The following is a 24,007-nucleotide window of genomic DNA, read 5'->3' on the forward strand; positions in this document are numbered from 1 at the left end:
CGCGTCAGAAATGCCAATTATTGGTGTGTCATATTTCTGAAGGTTCGTGAATTCTTCTTATTCATAATCGATCTTAGAGTAAAGGCACGTCTTCACAATCAAGCAGGTCTTATTCAGGCCAGACACTGCCCTTTGGCGGCATTTTGAAGAACAAACCAAAATCAGTTACACAGAAACATTTTGAATATTGATGCGATTTACATGCATTCTTATTGTCGTCTTTAATTTTCGTATATATTGTTCATCCGTTTTATCCGATACGCTTCCGTTAGGTGTCCGTTTTATGCGGTACTCGTCCGTTGGGTGTACGTTCTACATCCGTTCTGTCCGGTACGTTACCGTTTCTCGTACGTTGCATATCCGGTTTGTGTCCGTTATGCATTCGTTGCACGTCCGTTTTATTCGGTCAATACATCAACGAACTCCCAACGGACAACTTTTATTTTCATCCGTTAGGCGTCCGTTCATGCTATCCGGTAAGGTGTGACCGAGGCTTCAAGCGAACATATGATATTTAAGTTTTTTCCCACATCACAATTCATTAAGTTGATATCTACACGTGTATGATATTACCAGGACGAGCCATTCAAGCATTTTAAGGCATTATATTTTCCACCCTTATCACAATTTAAAGCATGATATCAATAATATCCGTATGAGGGTGTGGATACGGTTTACAAAATAGAGAATAATATGCAAATAATATAGAAATGAGAACAATTGGCGCCAGATACAAAAGAAATGAGAATAGTGGAGTGCTAGAAAATAAAACGAATAATGGGGGGGGGGTAAATCTTGAAGAATAGTAAAGGATAGAGAAAAAAAAGTCCTAAAAATTAAAGAAAACAAGTAAATCAAGTATGAAGACTCTAATCCAAACACTCATGTTCACTTCATTTAAATTTTTTTTTATCATTTCAAGAAGAACTATTTAGATCACTAATGTAGTTTATAAAATAACCAGAGCCGGCTGCATTCTTGCAATGTTCAATTTTGGCATGCACTGAAAAAAATACCTAGTCAGAATGACTAGTCTGTCTAGTAATCTCAGTTAGATGTCTAGTAGATAAAATCGCTACTGTTTAACCTAGTACCTTTACTCAGCATGCATAGTGAAATTTGATGATGCCCGCTATGACGTCTTATCTTATACATCTGGATAGCCGACGCACATCTTCTCGCGCCTCAACACGTGCTTTCATAACAAAGAAAAGGGACAAGAAGTTCACATCGTTTCCTTAGAAAAAAGGTAAATATTTCTTATGTTCTGCAAAGTTTGTAATTTTTTAATGTTATAATTAACACCTATTTTTTTTTAAGAAATCGTAAACAGGTAAACATGGTAAATATAACTATAAAGACAACATTGCCCATGTGCTGGCAAACGGTTACAATGAGGATACACTGAAATAAACATGGCTGCGCCCGTTCAATCCATTTTTTTTTCACATGAAAATGACACACAGCTATATCATTCGTTATTTGTTTTTTGTCTAAATTAAATCGGTATGAATTTAAATCAAATATCTGAATTCTACTTTTCAACAACATGTCTATATCAAATGTGTACATGATTGCGTACTATTGGAGGTATTAATTAACATAGGGGGATCCAGATGGGGGAAAGGGGGAGGGGGGGGGGCTTTGTGGGAAATATAATAAATTATATTGGTTGCTTATATAGGGAATCACTGAACAAAACTGTAGCGTCCCCCTTTAGGTCAGTAAGTGAGCCCCCTTACATAACGTTCTTGATCTGCCACTGATTAATGATTTGTTTTTTGGGGGAGGTACCCCTGAATTCCCCCTTATCCTATGGCTATATTCATTCTACCAGCTACACCTATTTGTTCTCATCTTTTAAGTCGCTTGGTTTAGGTGTAAAAGCTTTGTTCAAGATTAAAAGGACTTGAGTATAATTTTTTTTCTGTGTTGCTTATATTTTAAGCTGCATACATATATCTCTTTTCTTTTCCTAATTCTTACAGTTGCTATATAAACTATAATAAAGTCTACAGGTGTTGGGTACATTAAGAAAACTTAAAGGAGTTAAAATTTAAGGGTTATATATGCTTAATCAATTATATTATTTTATTTACAGCAATTATATGGGTAGACATTCCTTAAATTCAAAGCTAAAATACAAAAGAAAGAAGAGAGAACAAAATCAACAAAAGGAAAAGAAATCTGTGAATATTTCAGGCTATTGTTCATGTGCAAGGTCATCCTGCTGCTTTGCCCCAAGTTCGTCTTCTTCAGAAACTGACCGTACAGTTGACACCTGTTCGCAGACAATCATGACAATTAGCAACCCACCTCAGAAAAGTGTTTATTCTCACGATTCTGAAAAATCCTCTGATAACCAAGTTATTTAGTCAGTAAACAAAAAAATTGAAAAACCTGACCTGGAGACAAAGTTGACCTAAATCAATTGTACATAAGATTTCAAGAATATCAGTTACTTAAAAATAGAAAGAAACAGACTGATATGGCAAAATTTTGGTAAGTGTATTACTATAAATATGAAAAAGAAGATGTGGTATATTTGCCAATGAGACAACTCTCCACAAGAGACCAAATGACACAGAAATTAATAACTATAGGTCACCATAAAGCCTTCAACAATAAGCAAAGCCCATACCGCATCGTCAGCTGTAAAGGGCCCCGAAATGACAAATGTAAAACAATTCAAACGAGAAAACTAACGGCCTTATTTATGTACAAAAAATGAATGAAAAAAGTGTATGGTCAAAGAACAGAAAATATTGAAAACAAAACTGAAGTAAAATTAAAAGGACATTTGTACATTTAAGAATAAAGAACCGAAAAATGAATTCAGTTAACCTTTACTTTTTTAAATGCAAAATTCAAACTGAAACAACTCATATTTTTACGACACAAGGAATCTTCGTTCCTTTAGGATTGGAAAGATGCATCTGTTGTCTTGAGCCAGTTCTTCTGCTGAGAAGTGAACTTGTGTTGTATATTTCAAAAAAATCCATAATAATTATTTGTTGTCTATAATTCATTGCTGCTCATGTACATGTATATGTGTACATGCATGTACTTTAAAAGAAACAACCAAAAAGTTAAATATTTCAGAATATGTGAACATGGGACATGTATAACAAACAAGTGCGTTTGGTTCAAGGTCAGAGTATATAGGCAAAATTTTCCAAATGAGTCTGTGAAACTAAAGTTTCATTACACACTTCACTATCGGTTATTCTATTCTATTCACATCTTACGTTCTATCTCTGTATTTTGCAGATATGGGAAGAAGAACCAGGGAGCAGGGATGCATTTCGAACAGTCCAAGAAGTATTGGTGGGACCAAGAACAACTGATGGCCGAGTTCGGACCAGAATTATCAAAATAAATGATATTAAATGTTTTGCTTTGTTTATGGTATTTTTATTTACTATTCTTAATGTTAGTGTTCTAAAATAACACAAAAAAAACCCCAAAAAATACACAAATGTTAACAGGTTTATAAAATCAACAAGAAGTACATAATTGAGAAATGTGGTATAATATATATGAGACAATTATCCACCAAAGGACATGTTTTCTTTAATGGGGTTTATTGTCAGTCGTTTCCTGAAGTTTGTTTCTGATTGATTTCGTTAAGCCTATGTTTAGATTTTGCAGTCAATTTTTTTTTCTCTTCACTGGACGCTCTTGAGAATGAGGAAATGCATGTGGAACATGCATTATCTTAGGGACTGGCTAGTCAGTCTGCGTGCGCAGCAAGAGATAACTTGACTAGAATGATGAGTAGACTTGACTATTGGTCTAGTACAAATACTATTTTTAACAAAGTCAGGGTGACTAGAAAAGCTAGTTAATTTACAAAAATAATAAGTCAATTGACCTTTTTTAAAGTCACTTTGACTTTTGACATAGTCATCCTGTGGACAGTCAGTTTGACTAGGTAAGCTAGTCAGTTTGACTAGTGTATTTTTTCAGTGTGTATCGTTACGTACTTGAATGAATTGAATGTTAAAAATCCATTCAGACATTATAACGGAAAGGAATTTACAAAATTTTCAATAAGTCGGTTCTATGGAAAGCCACATGGGACCCCCGACTCCGTGCATGTTTTATATAGTACTTTCACGGCCGTGTAAGATTACCGAACCCGTGAATGTTTTTTCCGATTCCGCGAATTTTTTGGACCGACTCCGTGAAAGTTTTGGACCGATTCCGTGAAAGTTCCTGACCGACTCCGCGAATGATATAGCCCGACTTATTTAACAAACTCTTTAAACGCAATGCCAGTTGACATACTCGGCCGTGCAAGATAGATGCCGACATTTCAATTACATAGCACATTCGCGGCCGTGTAAGATTGATGCCGACTTTGATAACTTTATTTAATTACATAGCACATTCGCGGCCGTGTAAGATTGATGCCGACTCTGTAGTAATTAATTTGATTAAAACGTTAGTAATTAGTGATGGTCGCGGCCGTGTAATACAATTTATTGCCGACTGTGTCCATTTCATACATATCATTAGCGATCTCCATGGAATCATTAAAACCATTATAATTATATAATGCATAATTATTTTGTATTATTCGCTACTTGTCATTGTATTAATATGTATTTGACAATTTTATTCTTACCTCTTATAGTTTTTTAATATTTGATCTAAAATCTAAAATAATTAAGAAGGGAATTTTGTTGGGGGGGGGGGGGGTTTCTTTGTTTATGTAAACGGTATAAAACGAGAATATATGCGGATTTTTTTAGGTTACTATATTGACAGTACCGCCCCTAATTTTGATAACTTGCTCCACATGAATACAATATATTAGATGTTCTTTTTTTTGTGCGGATTATCTTTTTTCTTTTGCTGTTTTATAATGCATGCATACAATTAGTAGCAGAACCAGGAGACAAGTTAAGCAATTGTTATAGTTTCACGAAAAGAACTGTCTATCATTTTTTCTTTTGAGGATACAAATATCATATATAGATATTCATTATTCCTACTAGAAAATATAACTATTTCAAAGGTTTTAAAAGTATGTTCCTGTTGATTTATCCTGTAAATGGTTTTACTCATTAATACTATCTCATAAAAATTAAGAAAAGTCACCAAGAAATAACTTGTTCAGTATCAATAGAATATTTTTTCACATGTAAAGATGTCTGATAATATATCGTTCGAGAAATACGAATCTGATAGAGGAAAACTTGTCATCGTTGTCGAAGAACATAAATTTCGTCAGGCATTTGTTAGAAAAATTAGATAGAGATACACAGATATTCGAGTTGTTCTAGGCTTTTAGATTATTTACATGAAACTAATACTCAGAAACTAGAAAGACAGATTTTGAGAAAAGCATGCAAACGAAAAAGCAACTGGTATGTTATCTGAGCAACCTCCTACAATAATTAATATTTGAAATATGTTTAACCTCCTTCTTTCAACTATACATAAAACAGAGAAAGAAGGAAACTTCATCCAGTTCAACAAAAAAATCAATCCGAATTTCACAAATTCTTGATGATATTTGGTGTTGCAACAAACAAAGATGATTCAGCATATTTTATGTATTAAAATGACTTTAAAATAACTCTGCCAGGCGGTAAATTGATGGTCCTATGCATGGGTGAAGGAGGAGAGAAGTTAATTATTTAGTTGATATATATAAGTAAAAATAAATAAATAGATAAAATTGGCGCAATTAGATGTTGTTTTTTTGGCGCAAATGATACCTATAATTTTTAAATTGGAGTGGCGCAAAAGTAGCATTGGCGTAAATAAGTTGTGGCGCAAATGAGTTCATTTTAGGCGCAAAAAAAATATCGCCCATCAATAAAACCCATATTATAATTGATATTTAAATGTGGAAGTATATTATTCCATTGTTTAGAGTTTAATAAAGCTAGAATTAACTATTTTATGTTATTCTTGATTCACAGATTCAGCTACGAGAAAGTGCATAATAAATTTAACAAATCGGTTCTAGTAAATAAGAAAACATTATGTAACATTGCTACATAAGTGTTATAAAATAGGAAATATAACATAAGTATGAGTTATGACAATTTCCGCTAGATTTGTTTATAAAAACTCAATTATTTAAAAAAAAAAAACATGTTAAAAAAGGTTACAGAGTAAATGAATTTATGTCTGAAGATGGAACATATACATTCTGTATGTGCCTGCATGTCCCAAGTCGGGAGCCTGTTCTTCAGTGGTTGTCATTTGTTGCTGTGTTACATATTTAATTTTCGTAAATTATTTTGTACATAAATTAGCCTACCGTTAGTTTTCTCGTTTGAATTGTTTTACATTTGTCATTTTTTGGGCCTTTTATAGCTGACTATGCGGTATGGGCTTATATTTATAAACTTGACTTGCTAAAGCTTGATTCGAGTGTGAGGAGCCGTTATCCAGCTTGCTTTCGTCAAGCGTAAAACTGTCTTAGGAAGGGGGAAAAGACCAGTAATAATTCTTATATGATTTGCACATTAGGAAATACGTTAATATGATTGGTCGAGAGGGCTTCCGATAGTTGATACGACGTTTTTTATTTAAGAAAATATAAATTAAATATATATTCGAACTTTATCCTGATCTCACTCCCAAAAAAGGTTCACATTGTGGTTCGCGGTATACATATATCGCTCGTACAGTAAAAACATGTGTAAGGCTTTCGCGGAACCCAGTGTCTCGCCTACTTTTGCTATTAATCACACACTCATCAAAAATGATGAAAAAAATCAATAAAATTATTCCTCTCGATACTATCTTTTGATTGTCAGAAGCTTCTGTCCAAGTTTGGTAAAAATCCAGGCTAGTTTAAGAATCTTAAAAATGTTTTAAATACTTTAACTGCAGACTGTATGTAATGTTAACTGGAAGAAAAACTAAGTCCATTTATAAGTAAAATACGGGAAAAATGGAATTTTATTTTTACAAAATTTACTTCTGGATACTATCTCCTGATCATAAACAAGCTTCTGACCAAGTTTTGTACATTTCCAGGATAGTTTAAGAAAGTTATTAAAATTTTTAAAACTTTAACCACAGAGTGAATGTAATGTTTCCTTGCAGAAAAAACTAAGTCCATTTATAAGTAAAATACGGAAAAAATGGAATTTTATTTTTACAAAATTTACTTCTGGATACTATCTTATGAACATAAACAAGCTTCTGTCCAAGTTTCGTACAATTCAAGGATAGTTTAAGAAAGTTATTAAAATTTCAAAAACTTTAACCACAGAGTGAATATTTGTGGACGCCGCCGACGACGCCGACGCCGACGGAATGTAGGATCGCTATGTCTCGCTTTTTCGACTAAAGTCGAAGGCTCGACAAAAAGAGAGCGAATAAACCCTGACAATGAGCGAAAAGTAGCACCGGACGCTTCACGTGTTGACCAGATTCTTGTTACCCACCAGGAGCACTTGGGAACATCCCCTACTTCATGAGGTGAATTTATATGTCTTTATGCTTTTATGTAGTGTCTTAATACTGTTGTTATTCTTTTTGTCAATATCGAATTTTGGCATAGCGTTAAAAAAACTCTTAAGAGCCTGTGTCGCTCACCTTGATCTATGGGCATATCAAACAAAGGATAGATATATACTCTCCAACCTTTTAGATGAGAATAGACTTCATGACAAAAATCTCTATTTTGTTTTATCTTGTATTACTGATCTTTGAGTCTGTTTAGTTTCTTTGACTTTATTAATATTAATATTTTTATTAACTTTGTATTTACATTGTATCATAGATCAAATTTATTCGTTCAGTGTATGTTCATTGTGTTACTACGTTTTTTGATTGGGTTAAGCCATTCCAATTGATATTTTATAGTGTGTCTTTCTATGTTGTGATGTTACACTATTGTTTCAGATAAGGGAGAAGGTTTGGTACCATTAAAACATTTAATCCCGCTGCAATTTTTTGTACCTGTCCTTAGTCAGGAATCTGATGTTCAGTTGTTGTCGTTTGTTGATGTGGTTCATAAGTGTTTCTCGTTTCTCGTTTTTTTTTATATAGATTAGACCGTTGGTTTTCTCGTTTGAATGGTTTTACACTAGTAATTTTTTGGGGCCCTTTATAGCTTGCTGTTCGGTGTGAGCCAATGCTCCGTGTTGAAGACCGTACCTTGACCTATAATGGTGACTTCTATGGAGAGTTGTCTCATTGGCACTCATACCACATCTTCCATAAATCTAATAACAGAAAATTCCATAGACATCTTTATACTAGCCAAATATACTACTTTGTTTAACTTAGTAGTTATTGATAGACAAATTCATACTCTTGAAACTGTCCCATGCATATGACATTATAGGTGTTGTCTTGGAAATATCTAACATGTAATTGGTCATTTGTATTCATGTGATTGCTGAGGGAACATATGATATTTAAGTTTGTTCCCACATCACAATTCATTAAGTTGATATCTACACGTGAATTATATTAACAGGACGAGCAATTCAAGCATTTTGAGGCATTATATTTTTTCCCCATATCACAATTTAAAATATGATATCAATAATATCCGTATGAGGGTATGGATACGGTTTACAAAATAGAGAATAATATGCAAATAATATAGAAATGAGAATAATTGGCGCCAGATACAAAAGAAATGAGAATAGTGGAGTGCTAGAAAATAAAACAAATAATGGGATGGTAAATCATGAAGAATAGAAAGGGATAGAGAGAAAAAAAGTCGAAAAAGTTAAAGAAAACAAGTATGAAGACTCTAATCCAAACACTCATGTACACTTCATTTAAATTTTTTTTATCATTTCAAGAAGAACTATTTAGATCACTAATGTAGTTTATAAAATAACCAGAGCCGGCTGCATTCTTGCAATGTTCAATTTTGGCATGTTACGTACTTGAATGAATTGAATGTTAAAAATCCATTCAGACATTATAACGAAAAGGAATTTACAAAATATTTCAATAAGTCAGTTCACATTTTTCGCGAAGTCTGTCAAGAACTTTCACGGAATCGGTTCATAACCTTAAGGTAGTCGGAATTAAACATTCGCGGAATCGGTCAACAACTTCACGGAGTCGTTCCAAAACGCGAAGTCGGTCAACAACTTTCACGGAATCGGTTCATAACTTTCACGGAGTCGGTATAAAACATTCGCGGAATCGGTCAACAACTTTCACGGAGTCGGTCCAAAACTTTCGCGGAGTCGGCAAAAACATTCACGGGATTCGGTAATCTTACACGGCCGTACAAGTACTGTATTATTACAATGTAAAACTTGCACGGAGTCGGGGGGTCCCGTATGGCTTTCCATACGGTTCACATTTTTCGCGAAGTCTGTCAAGAACTTTCACGGAATCGGTTCATATCTTTAAGGGAGTCGGAATTAACATTCGTGGAATCGGTCAACAACTTTCACGGAGTCGTTCCAAAACGCGAAGTCGGTCAACAAGTTTCACGGAATCGGTTCATAACTTTCACGGAGTCGGTATAAAACATTCCCGGAATTGGTCAACAACTTTCACGGAGTCGGTCCAACACTTTCGGGGAGTCGGCAAAAACATTCACGGGATTCGGTAATCTTACACGGCCGTACAAGTACTGTATTATTACACTGTAAAACTTGCACGGAGTCGGGGGTCCCGTATGGCTTTCCATAATTATATATTAATTACTTTAAATGTCAATCGAATAGATATTATTGAAAATTAAATAATTAATTGTCTTTCTTAAACAAATTCAAATAAATCACTTATTAAATTTTCACTTTTAACGAAGTCTATTAAAATAAAATTTTCAGCTAGTAGTTCACTTTTGGGTAGTCCATTTCTTGATGTTCTCTCGAGTTCGGACAGATGCCTCTCGTTTTGGTAGAACTCTTGTCAATCTCTCTGTTGAAGTATCATCATTTTTGTCTTCTAAATTGTTAATGTTTGTTCGGATTTCGAGCGGGTACAGTTTTACTATAGGACGTGATGTACGTCCTGCACTGGTTCGTATTATAGCTGCTCGTGTAAAACCATCGTTTCCGATGATCAATTCATCAACAACGGCAATGTTCCATCGGTTTTTCGGTAATTTATCATCTTGGACTTTCACTTCATCTCCAAAATGAATAGTTTGTAAATTGTTTCCTGTTTGGCGATAAACTCTCTTAGCGTCGTTATATACTCGGATTTCCACCGGTTCCAAAAATGCTCCATTAAACTCAACTGTTTATTCAAATGTTTATGCAGTTCTTGTTTTCCACTATTCACGGCAATGTACTCAATATTCGGTTGTGGATACAGCGTTAAAATTATTCTTCTTCCGTACAGTAAATGTGACGGAGTTAACGGCTCCTTGTCCTCAATATCCGGTGGTACGTAAGTCAATGGTCTATCATTAATGATGGCTTCTATTTATGTCAGAATTGTTTGAAGTGTATCCATGGTAACGTAAGATCTACCTAATGTATTCCTCAAACAAGTTTTTGTAATTCCTATAAAGCGTTCCCACCATCCACCATACCAGGGCGCTCTTTTCGGTATAAATCTCCAATTTGTTCCATATGTTGACAACGTATCGTTTAGCGATGGTGATTGGGTTAATTTCTTTAATGTTTCCGAGGCGACTAAATATGTCGAGGTGTTATCCGAAATCATAGTGTGTGGTCTAGATTTACGACTAGCGAATCTACTAAAGGCTTGTTAAAATGATTTTTCTGACAGGACCGGTACAACATCCAGGTGTACGGCTCTCGTTGAGGCACAAGTAAATAGACATATGAAAAACTTGTTTTCAGTATCATGTTTATCTCTAACGTACAGCGCTCCTGTAAAGTCGACGCCGGTAATTGTAAAAGGCGGCGCTTCCAGTAATCGAACTTTTGGGAGTGGCGGGATCAGGTGCTGTATACCCAGCAAACACACAACATTTTAAAAACATTTTTCAAATGTCATATGGACGTCTCTTACAAAATATTTCAATAAGATATCATTTAAACATTAAAAAAATGTTTATTTTATTGTTTTTGAAATGTTTTATTTCTAACATTATAGTAAAATGTTTTTACAACATTCAGTGGCGGATCCAGAAGGGGGGGGGTGGCGTAGAGGGCGTATGCCCCCTTTTTTTGCTTGGACTTTTTTTTTGGAAGTAAAATGATTAAACAGAAAAAGGGAGAAGGTTTGGATCCATTAAAACGTTTAATCCCGCTGCAAATGTTTGCACCTGTCCTAAGTCAGGAATCTGACGTACAGTAGTTGTCGTTTGTTTATGTAATTTATACGTGTTTCTCGTTTCTCGTTTTTTTATATAGATTAGACCGTTGGTTTTCCCGTTTGAATGGTTTTACACTAGTAATTTTGGGGCCCTTTATAGCTTGTTGTTCGGTATAAGGCTCCGTGTTGAAGGCCGTACATTGACCTATAATGGTTTACTTTTTTTAAATTGTTATTTGGATGGAGAGTTGTCTCATTGGCACTTACACCACATCTTCCTATATCTATAGACTTCGTGAACTTTGCCATTTCCCTTGTATTTAATTTTTATGCGACAATTCTTTACTTATGAATATATTGTTCGCTTGTTTTACTGATTGTCAAAGTCATGTGATTCGCTATGTTGGAGTTGACCAGTGCGTCGAAAAAACGTCACTCAGTCATTTTGAAATTTAAATTACAGTAACACTTTGCTTAGGCTGAGGATGACAATCATGACACCTTTAAAGCGACACATTGAACAAGAACGAATTGACTTCTATTTCCCTTTTCCACAAAACAGAAAGTAATACTTTATAGACTTACACTCTCATGAAAAAAAAGTTCCAAAGCAATACTTTTTTATATTTACTTACGAAAACACGTTTAACCCAAAACTCCCCAGCTTATTTCAAAATAACATAGCTGAATAATGATCCCCAGTCAGTATAAGCTCTAGATAGATTTAAAACATAGAAGGTACGAACCATTTGATTTGAGGAGGCAGACTGAGGTATTTGAAAGAAAAGAATTTGACTCTGATTTTTTTTGGAAACAAACATCCTGGCCGTATCTGGATTGAAAACGATAATCTTGTCCCCTTTTTTGCTAATAGAAATAAAAAATTCTATTATTTTAGCATTAAATAAACATGATGAATAAAAACGGGAGTATTTTTTATATGGCCGGGGTTTTGCATGTCTGACTGGAATGTCTGTTTCGCCGAACTGGTATATTGAATACTTTTTTCAAGACCAGACTGCAACCTGCTTGCTGTGTGTGGCCTTTATCTCTCCATTTGTCGACCGTCATTCATAAATTCGTTTTCATTTCAGACTCATTCGTAGCCTTTGGTTGATTTGGAACCCCTCACTTCCCTTAATTGTGTTGGGTGAAACATATCAACCAAACATTTGGATGAAAATTGCTTGTTTGTTTTTATTAACTCTTGTCGGTCGTATTGTAAATTTCATCGAAAAGCCCTGCGTATACCTTGTTCACAACAAGAAATGTGTGAGGTTATGATAAATTAACTTACAACAAACCGGCGAGATTTTTCCATGTTTATTGTTTTACTGACAAGTCCCACATTAAATATATCAGTACATAGCTTTGGATCCATACTAAAATTTTATGATAGCACTCATACCACATCTTTCTATATCTAATTAATAGGGAGAATACAGCATCGAAAGTCCAACCCTTAAATACACTTTACAGCATCTATAAAATATACATGCCCCACGCCAGAAACAGTTTAAAAAGTGCATAGCACCCTTATTTTATGTTTTTTTAGCCCAAAAAAGGTCCTAAAGTTTTTGCGGTGCCTCGCTCCGCTCGGCGAACTTTAAAAACTTCGCCGCCCTTTCCATAATCCTGGAACCGCCCCCGACATTAACGAAATATTATTTGCTAATATCTTTTATTCATGTTCTCGAACATTGTTCTAAAATATCCTGTAGATATTTTTTTAATATAAGAAAATAATATTTTCTTCAATTGGTATTTTATATTATTACGCATTTAAAGTAAATATTTTTCAAATATCCCAAAAACATTCTTCAAAAATGTTTAACAGAATAGTTTTGCTATTTGCATAAAATGTTTTATAAAGTAAATTTTAAATGTTTTACATAAAACATCGGAAAAACATTAGCTAAATGTTTTCTATAAAACATTTGGACATGCACATTATTTAATTGTCTTACTGATATTTTATTCAACATTTTACGGATATAAGAATAACATTTTATTTAAACTTTATTCCAAACCCCACACACATCGTTTAATTGTGGAATTAGCTCGGGTTTTTTTTCAGGATATAAGATATAATACTACATTTCATCAATATCATGACAACCAAGATACATGTACTATATCATTGTAATCCTTGAATGATATCCGATGGAAGGAGTCAGATTTTATTCCTCCTTATATCAAAATTCAAAAGATTCAACATTAAATTAAGCTATAATGTATTAATAAACAATTATCTTTCTTTAATGTTTTTTTTTTTCATTTCGTTTGTGATTATTTTAGAAATTAAAAGAAATGAAAACTGGTAACTGTACTCAAACTGTAGTAATTCCGTTTTCGTACCGCTTGAATGCATTACGGAAAACCGATCTTTTCCAGAATCGACTTTTGTTTTATCACCGGAAATGAATTTTTTATTTTGAATTTTGAAGAGGAAAGTCAGAATATCAACAGAGAGCAAAGAAAATTGTTTGTTACGCGATATATACTCACTTGGTAAGAATGATTAATTTTTTAAGATAAAATTTGTGCATTTATTTTGTGTGTTCTATCATAATCGGAAACAATACACCTTATCGCTATTTGTCCGCCATTACTGGATATCACACAGGTTCCCGTAAAATTTTGACGTCATAAAACAAAACATCTGACGCCACAATGCAAAAGTGATTGTTGTATGCGTCAAAAGTTCAAGTGGCCGGGTCAGCAGAGATTAGTGAGAAGGTGTATACATCTGTTTCTAGATGTGCGTTTCAATGTTTTTTAAAAAAGGGGGCCTGCCCAAGGCAAGCAATTGTTTGGTCCTTAGGAGTGATACTTGTAAATATTCTTATATGTAGCTCAATAACGGTGTCTATGTCCTAAATCTGTCAATGTTCCAGCATCAATGTACACAAACTATAAAAATAAGGATATGTGGCTTGTGTGCGATACACAGGCACTTGTTTCTATCCATGGGCATGGGAAGACCCACTATCCACCTATATTCACAGGCACTTGTTTCTATCTAAGGGGAGATGCACTATCACGCATATTTACGAGTCTATACATTGATAGTGGCCCACTGGGTCTTTTGATGGATAGAAACAAGTGCATGTGGTTTGATTGCCAATACACCTTATTCCGTCATTACTGGCCATAGACATCACAAAAGTTCCAGTCAAATGTTGACGTCATAATAGAAAATATTTGATACACATTATTGCTATTTGTCCGCCACTACTGGTCATCACACAACTGTCACAAGATCCCCTAAAACTTGATGTCAAAATAAAAAATATCTGAGTGACGCCAAAATGGAAAAGTGATTGTTGTTTGACATGAAAAGTTCAAGAAGGACAGATTCTTAGGTCAAGTGGGAATAGCGATAAGGTGTATTATTGTATGAAGTATGCTGACATAAAAGAGTTCAAGCAGGATAGATTTCCAAATACTGAAATAGCGATAAGGTGTGTGAGACGGCTATCAATCATAATTCAAATGACTTGGATACAAGAAATAATAGGTCACTGTATGGCTATCAACACTGAGAAAACCCATAACATTTAGTCCACTTTAAATTACATGTAGCCTTCAAAAGGCCTTGACAAACAAATGTCATTTTTTTCTCAACACAATTGAAACATAACAACTAACCGTCTACATTAAATACACATTATATAAAACAAATATTGCAAAAAGGATGACTCAATACCTTATTCTGATGCACACAAACAAGTAACAATAACAGCAAGCACCATGTGACTATGGAGATTTTTTTATAGTAAAATCGGTGTACATATGTATTTGCAAAACAATAAATTAAATTTCCCTTAACAGCTGAACAACAACAACAATACTTTATTTTAAGAGGGTTAAACAGTTATCTATATCATGTATATAACTAATCTTCCCTGAGGCCCTCATCATGAAATATCAAACAAAATGCAAACATATACATTGCATACATTAGTATAAAAAGTCAAGTATGATAATAATGTTCAATACAACTTGATAAAATGTGATGAAAAAATAAACATGATCATGATGATGACATAATCAGTTTTTAATATTATTTAAACAGCTAGGTTGATTTCAATAAATAATCTGTTATTTTGTATTTGAAAGAATTAACATTTGTAATATTTCTTAACGGTATTGGCAAATTATTCCACAAGAATGGTCCAGAATACACAAAAGATTTTTTGAAAAATTCTGTTTTTGGTTTAGAGAGTACGTGGTTTCCTTGAACAGCATTTCTCAAGGGGTATGGATTTCTGTCTGAAACATAATGAAACTTGTTAGTCAGATATGATTGGGCATCATTTTTAATGCACTTAAATGTCATCACAAACTTGTGATATTTTATTCTCTGTTCAACTGTCATCCAGTTTAAGTGTTTGAATAAGGGCGCAGAAGGAGCGAAAGGGTCTGTTTCTACTATTAATCTAGCAGCTCTCTTTTGTAATTTTAATATCATTTTTAAACCCTCACTGCTACAACTACTCCACACTATACAACAATAATCAATTAGTGGCAAGATATAACCATTATAGAATAATTTTCTGCAGTCTAGATTTAGAAATTTTTTAATCCTTAATAGTTGATATAGTCATGATAGTCTAGATGCAATTTTTGAGCAGATCACGTCAATTTGGTTTGTCCATGTGAGGGAAGGGTCAATTTTAATGCCTAAAAGACTTTCGCATGTGGAAGATTGTATCACTTGATTGTTAATACAAAATGTAGTTAAACAACTCTCATTGTAATGTGGCATTAATCTTTGCTTCGTTCCAATAATCATATATTTTGTTTTATTTTCATTGATGAACATATTGTTATCATTGCACCATGTAAATCTTCTTGTACCTTTGACTGTAGAGTTTGATAACAACTACCAGAAAGATGTAAAGTTGAATCATCGGCATATAAATCAGTGCAACAATTTTTCATATAAATAGGAAGGTCTTTTATGTATAATATAAACAGAAGGGGCCTAATATGGAACCTTGGGGGACACCATATTGATATAAAGTTTTTCAGAATGAGCATTACCAATTTGTACTTGTTGAATTCTTTCATTCAAATATGATTTAAAAAATGAAACAGCAGTATTATCAAATCCATAAATTTCAAGTTTTTTACAGAGAATATCATGATCTACTACATCAAAAGCTTTTTTAAAATCCAACAGGACTGCTAAGATGATATATCACTATCGTTCATATCCTGTATCCATTTATCTATGATATTGATAAGGGCAGTTTGGCAAGAGTGTTCTTATCGAAACCCAGACTGTGCTGGGTGTAAAAGATCTTTTTAGATAGTCATACAAATGTTTTGAAACATGCTTTTTTAAAAGTTTTGATAAAACGGGAAGTACAGAAATTGGTCTATAATTTGTTGCCATGAATTTTTCACCAGCTTTAAAAACAGGGGTTACTCTTGCATTCTTTAGAACACTGGGTAATGTACTTGTATCTATTATTCTGTTAAAAATGTAAGTTAAAGATGAAGTTATGAAAGGAGCACTCAATTTCAAAATTTGTGGTCCTATGTTATCAGATCCGGTGGATTTATTAATGTCAAGTTTGATCATCTCATTAAATAGACCATTTATTGTGACTGGTGAAATTGAAAATTTTACTTGTTCTGACTTAGTAAATTTCTTTTGTACAAATTGAGTTAAATTTGTATAATCATGATTTTTGCTCATACATCTGTCAGTCCTCAGGTTTTCAACACAAGATGTAAAAAAACTTATTAAAAACATTACAGATGTCTCTGACATTATTAGTTTTAACACCATCTTCATTTAAAATTCATATGGCTTTTCTTGTTGGGATGGGTTAAGACTGTGAATTCATTTCCACAAATCTTTAGAAGCTTTTGAATTTTTTACCATCTTTGAATAAAAATTTCTTTTTGATTCATCGATTATGTGTTTTGTCCTGTTTCGCCAACATTTGAACTCGGACCACATTCCTAATTTATGGTATTTCTCTCTCATTTTTCTGGCATATGCAATTTCATTATTGAAACATTCAAGTTGTCTGTCTCGTTTTACTCTTTTAGTAACAATTGGTGCATGTGTATCTAGAACTGCATTAAATATGTCATAACACATCTGAATACATGTATTTGGGTGACTTTCATGTTCAATTTTATCAAAAAGCTAAGTCACTAAGAAAATTTGTCTCATTGAATTTTTTTAAAATTTCTGTAAGAAATGGTAGTATTTTTAAAACCCTTTGTTAAAGAAAAGTCATCAACATTATCCTTTCCTTCAGATGTTTCTTGTAAAAATATAAAACAACACGTTTAATAATTTATTGCGTCCGAAGCGCTTTTCTGGATTTACCTTCATCAGGAACGCTCAAAGCCAAACATTTGAAATCCGAAGATGTATAAGTACCGAAAATCGTTGAAGAGCTATATGTTAAAAATGCCTAAAATAAATTGTAAATTAGGTAATTCATAACAATTATTATTTAGTAAAGCAAGTAAACATGCTGTCACTAATAGACTTAATCCAATTGAAAAAACAAAACTTAAACTCAACAGGTGATAAGGCCTCAGGGGGGATTGAATAAAACATTTTTATCAGTACATTGCACATTAATTACCTCATCATTAGATTCATAAGAACCATTATCCGATTCTGTAACAGCTACAGAAAGATTGTTATTCACTGTAAAAATTTCCAGCATTAGTCATACTGGTGATTGCATTAATTTTGTTCAAATCACTTATATTAGTTTTAGAAAAATTGACAATAGATTTGTCCATTCTATTTGAAGAATTTTTAAGTTTGGTGTTTTTTTCTCTCAATTTTCTTAAAAAGATAATTTAGACTCCTGTCTGTACGGCAGATACATTTGTAAGTATTACATTCTTGACAAATTTGATTTAAAACATCAAAGTAGTTTGTGGAAGTTTTTTAATTTTTAGAAATACATTTTAAAGATGAAATGGCTATATCTTCTTTGCCATTTGTTTTAACTCCAATACAAATCACAAATTTCTCCTTATGACCAAATGATTGACAGGAGAAACAAGACACAGGTTTACCATGCCTACATGTATTTAGGTCATGACCTCTTTCACCACAGTATTGACAGTAATCATTGTCTGATGAAAGTTTAAGAATTTTTACATATTGATGAATGTTTTGTAAAAATACCATTGTTCCCATTTTTGTAAGATGAATGCCATCTCTTTAATATAAAGTATTTTTGACATAACCATAGTCATCATAGAAACATTTGCTATGTTCTATATATTGTAAATTGTAATAGTCACACAGATCAATTATAATTTTATTAACCGGTTCTACATCTGTATCCTTTCTTCGGGGTACAATTGACACAATGATGTTGGTGCAGGAAACTTTCATAGTTCTCTTGGATCAAATTTAGGCTGGCATCATTGCTTATATCATTCCCATCAATATGGACAATGATTGATTGATATTGCATTATGTCTGTATCTTTAACAATATTGGTAATATCAATAATTCTTGCACCTCTGTTTATTGATACACGGGTGTTAGTCAGGTCTTTTGTATTTATGCTTTTCAGAAGGGAACATCCTATCACAAGAATGTTGTTGTTATTAAAATTTCTACTAATTTTCTGTTGTTGAGATTCATTCCCAAGTCTTTTGCTCTTGTTTTTGCTGAGAGTAGGATTTAGAGATATTTTTAACATCAGGAGTTGATTGTATGCACCTTTCAACATTTTTTTAATGCACCTCAGGAGGGGTTGTTTGCATGGCACTGTCCTTTAAATCAGGATGAATTTGAGTTCCGATGCTATTAGTTTCAGGTTTTGTAGTTACCAGTATTTGGAAATCATCAGTTTGTGCAGAAGCATCACAAGCATATGACAAGTAGTAACTTGTGTCCCTTTGTCAGTTACGATTGGTTTATTGTTTATCAAATTCATTAGATGGCAAACTGTTCTTCAGTTCAAATATTTCTTCCTGTAGATTAATACTTTCATGATGATTGGTGTTAATTGAAGATAAAGTATTAAAATCTAACAACAGTTCATTGGTATCAGGTGACTTCCTACTGGGAGTGGAAGTGATGACAGTATCTGTGTTGATTGATGTCATGCTGTGTACTAATTTTGATTCTGTCTCTACACAGTCAGATGTCATGTACTGCACAACCTTAGGATTGGTCTCTGACACATTGGAATTTTGTGTAGTCATATATGTGAAGAACAAACTGTCCTTCACTATCATCAAAAGAATGCACACAAGTCCATTTTTGCCTCTGTGTGTGTTCTCGGAAGTTGTTATATTATTATCATCATTGTGAAAACAATGCGTAACACTTAGAAAGGTTATTATGTGCTTAAAGTACACAACTAGGATTGTATCTTATGCCCTTAGATACAAATGAAAAATTATAAACTATGTCACTCTGCAGAGCTAAACACTTTAAAGGGACATTAATATGTTTTATGTAGCAGGGCTTTTAAAGGCTCCTTCTTATGTACATACAGTGTATTTAATGATAACTAAAAAAAAAATAAGAAAAAACTAAAATAAAATTAAAAAAAAAAAAAAAAACAGGCTGATTTAAACAAAACAATTAAAGAAGAAAAAAACAACAATCATGACAATTAATGAGTATAATGAAATAACACTCTGGACTGCACACATATCAATTTTTATGTGTGTTTTTAAAACTAAATGAGGTTCAGCGTGGTATATTGCTCTTGCTTAAAAAGGTCAGCTATTTATCGTCCCATACCGACAGACTAACGTACATCGTTATTTATTTAAAAACTTTAAAGGAGAGGGGATGTACATCCGTCTGGCAACGTGAATCGTTCTATAATAAAGGAATGCGCAAGAAGTTTATATATGAATGTAAGATTGTCATATTTTTTTTTTCAGAAGCATGGCACAGCAAGAAAAAAATATAAGACACTACAAGAAGACATTCCAAGTGATTTTAAATAAGACAATTTACTGACTTTTTCAATGTATTCCTAAATAAATCAAATAGTTGATGTAAAATGGTGTATTGTTCTCATCTATTTAATGATTATTGCTTCAAGATGTAACCCTATTAGAAGTGTAACGTTTTAGTTTAGAAAGAGAAGTTATATGGGAAAATCTGAATTTGGGACACAAGTTTTAGTCAATGTAACTTCAGCTTAAAAATGTGTATAATGTTGGCATAATGTCCAATGGCAAATATGTCATGCATGTACATGTCGACATATGCATGATGTGTATATAAGATAGTTAGTCCGAGTTGAGAGTGAAAAACTAAACATCATACCATTGAGGTAGGAATGTAAGCTTCCTTGCACTGTCTGTCGTCTGTCCATCATCTAAATTTGTCGGATTTTGGTCAACAAATATTTTCATTACTGTGTTTCCAAAAACTGCTGATTAGAATGAGTTCATATTTGATGAGCTGCTTGATAGTGATAAACTGTGATGTGTTACCGTTTTTGTATCTGACACCTGTTTCCTGTTTGCTTATATATTTTATAATTTCAAAATGTTGAATGTTCTCAAATTTTTCATTACTTTTATTAGTAATGCTGCTGAACAGAATAAATTGCTTCTTTGTTATTCAGGTACACTCTAAGTTTTCTGACTAAAACAGTAGGTTAAGTATCTCATAATTTCAAGTATAACATTTCGTCCTTAAATGAAGTTCTTTGGCAATTTAGTATCCAACACTCTGTTGCATCCTGCAATTCCCTCCTTGAAACGAATTTTGCCTTATTTCTCTGTAATATTGGCGAACGGCAATTTCGCATAAATCGTAATAGATAAGCTGTTATTCGTATTATTTTTGATAATGTACTATATCTAGTAATTTGCACAATTTGGTGTATTCCTTGTTGATGATCTATTTCATTGTCCGCTGTACTTGAATCTTCTATATCTGTACTGGTTATTAATACATTGTGTCATTTTGCTTCCACGACGGTCATTTTGATATATCAGTTATCCATTCGGGTCCGTTGAACCATAGTGTGTTCTTCTCAAACTGTGACACACTGAGTCCTCTAGTAAGAAGGTCAGCCGGATTATCTTTCGTTGGGCAATATCTCCATTCTTGTGTATTAGTCAATTTGCGTATTTCCGTTACTCTATTTCGTATGAACCTTTTCAATTGCTTTAAAGTTGATATCCACTGTAGAACTATCTGACTGTCTGACCAAAACGTTATGTCTTCTATGTGTAAAACTGATTTAACGTGATCGGCTAGTCGTGCTCCAATCAATGCGGCCATTAGTTCCAGCTGTTGTAGTATCAGTTATTTAAGCGGTGCTACTCTATTCTTTGCAATAACTAAAGATCACTCATGATTGTTTCATATGTAAACAGTTGCACCGTATGCAGTTGTACTATCGTCTACAAAAATATGGAGTTGGGTTTTCTGATTTGGTAAATTGGTAAAATACGGTCTTTTCAATTCTGTATAAATCGTTTTCTTCAAATCCTTGGCTAATTTTTTCCATGATGTCTGTATTTCTAATGGCAGTGGCTCATCCCATCCGTGCTTCTGTTCCCACAATGTCTGCATTAAATTTTTTGCTCGTATGGATACAGGACTAAGTAATCCATTGCGGATAGTAAATACGTGACGACTGTTTAAGAATTTCACGTTTCGTAATATTTGGTAGTTCAATATCAAATAAGTCGACTTTTTGAAAAGTGATCGTATCTTTAACTGTATCCCATTTCAGTCCAAGTATTTTGACAAAAGTTTCTTTTTCACATACGTTATGCTGTTTGGATAAATCTGTAAGTTTTGAGCAATTTGAACTCCATGAACCAAGGCTGAATCCAGCCTCCGACATCAATGATCTGGCTTGTACAAAATACTTTGCGGCGTCATCTTCATTTTCCAAACTGGACAAAATATTATCCACGTAAAGGTTATTCTTCATCATTACTGATATATTTGTGTTGCATACATCCAAGTGTTGAAGCAGTGTTGCGTTTAAAATGAACGATAAACTTGTTGAACCAAACAAAATAGATTTAAATCGATATGCTGTAAGAGTACTGCTGGGATTATCTGTGTCGCTCAACCAAAAAAAGCGTGTAAAATCCCGATCTTTCTCATCTTATCCAATATGTAAGAAAGCCTTTTCAATGCTTATTGCGTACTTATTGGTTCTAAATCCCATTAATATTTTTGTCAAGTCGTTCAAGTCTGGCGGAGTTGACATTAGGCAATCATTCAAACTTGCGTGATCATGCGACTTTTTACAGCTACAGTCCTACACTATACGAATTGTGTTGTTGTCGAATCTTTTTTTACGACATGATGTGGTATATAATGAGTGTTTTTACCATTGTCGTTTTATCGTTTACCTTCTCTATGAACCCTCTCTCCATTTGGTCTTCAAAAATTTCTGAATATTTTCTTAATAATGTGGTTCACGACTTAGTCTTCTAGTTGTGCTTTCGGTCTTTGCTTTAGATATCATGATGTTTGAAGGTAAGTCCGGATGATCCAGTTTCCATGGCAACTTGGCAGAATAACGTTCGTTTTCAAATTTAATACAGTCTTGTTGATAAGTCTTTACAAAACTCTCCTCATCGTCCTGTTGTGTTAAACGTATTTCTAACAATTCTATATTCCAGAATTTCTCGATTTCGCTTTCCTCTGCATGGTGTGAAGTAACATTCAAAAGAACTGATGAAGTAAGGGATTTCTTTCCGTTTCTTATTACGGGTCCAGATAACAAGTAACCAATTTTTGATGCTGCGGCTGTAGGTCCATGCCCTCTAATCACGTGATCTTGAACTATACCCCAATAATAATCGGCTCCTATCAAGAGTGAAATTTCAAAGCTATCAGCGTTATTTGCCAGATGTGCGAGCTTTAAATCTTTCAAGTATGGCAAATTGCGTGTAAAGTATTTCGTCTGGTTTTGAAGTGGGACTGCAATATCTGGAACAAGCAATGCATTAATGTTTACAATCTCACCTTTGTCAGTTTGTTGTTGAACGGTTGCTGTATCCAAATCGCGTATATTCTTTTCCTTGTCTTCAAAAGCTGACAGTTCAATTGTGCCCCTTCTGCTTGGTCTTATCTGTAATTTTTCGGCTATGCTCTGAGTAATAAAATAAAATACTAGCTTCTGTGATATGTTTTCCGTATGATATTGGTGCGATAGCTGTTTTCAATAAAACGCTTGAGTGTTGTAAGGTTTACATTACTGAGGTCTCTGGTTCTTCTGTTTTTACCAAGAGTTGTGATTTTTCTTGTTGCATTTCTTACATCGTTTACGCGATTTACACTCGGAAACACCGTGGTTTCCTAGACAGTTGATGAAAAAAAATTCTTTTGCTTTACGATGTTCAATCTTTCATTCACGTTAGAAGTTATCGTGCAATGTACACCAGTGCAGTAGATGCATGGACTTTTTTTGTCATTGAAACGTGGATTGTTTGTATTGAAATTTCGCTGCGTATTATTACGAGCCTCGGTCAGAAATGTTGCGGTAATATGTAAACCGTCGCGGTGGGTAAATTTTCCCTTCAAGAATTCTCGCTTCTTTTGTGATGGCTTTTCTGAGGTTGTTTAAAGTTATATGATCGCTATCATATTCACGGGCAATACTTTTTCTCGTTTCTACTGGTAGTTTACAATTAATTATAGGTACTAGTAACGCGCCATACATTTCTTGTGTTTGACCCAAACATTTAAGACCTCTTACGTGCGTTTCTAGGTGGTCTCCATACCTTCTAAGGCTGTTTAAATAATTTGACGGTGAAGGAAGATCCATTAAAGCTTTCATTTAGGCATGAATAATCTTGTGAGGCGATCCAAAAC

General features: G+C 33.6%; 1 long non-coding RNA gene across 1 annotated transcript; it reads left to right on the forward strand.

Annotated features, from left to right (window-relative positions):
* Positions 1-1,003: 1,003 nt before the first annotated feature.
* Positions 1,004-3,394, forward strand: LOC143082066 (uncharacterized). The gene is made up of 3 exons (XR_012980253.1): positions 1,004-1,249; positions 2,102-2,502; positions 3,271-3,394. It is a non-coding gene; the product is annotated as an uncharacterized LOC143082066 (long non-coding RNA).
* Positions 3,395-24,007: the final 20,613 nt, after the last annotated feature.

Source organism: Mytilus galloprovincialis, chromosome 7 (assembly GCF_965363235.1).
Source record: "Mytilus galloprovincialis chromosome 7, xbMytGall1.hap1.1, whole genome shotgun sequence".
In the NCBI taxonomy this organism is placed as follows: Eukaryota; Metazoa; Mollusca; class Bivalvia; order Mytilida; family Mytilidae; genus Mytilus; species Mytilus galloprovincialis.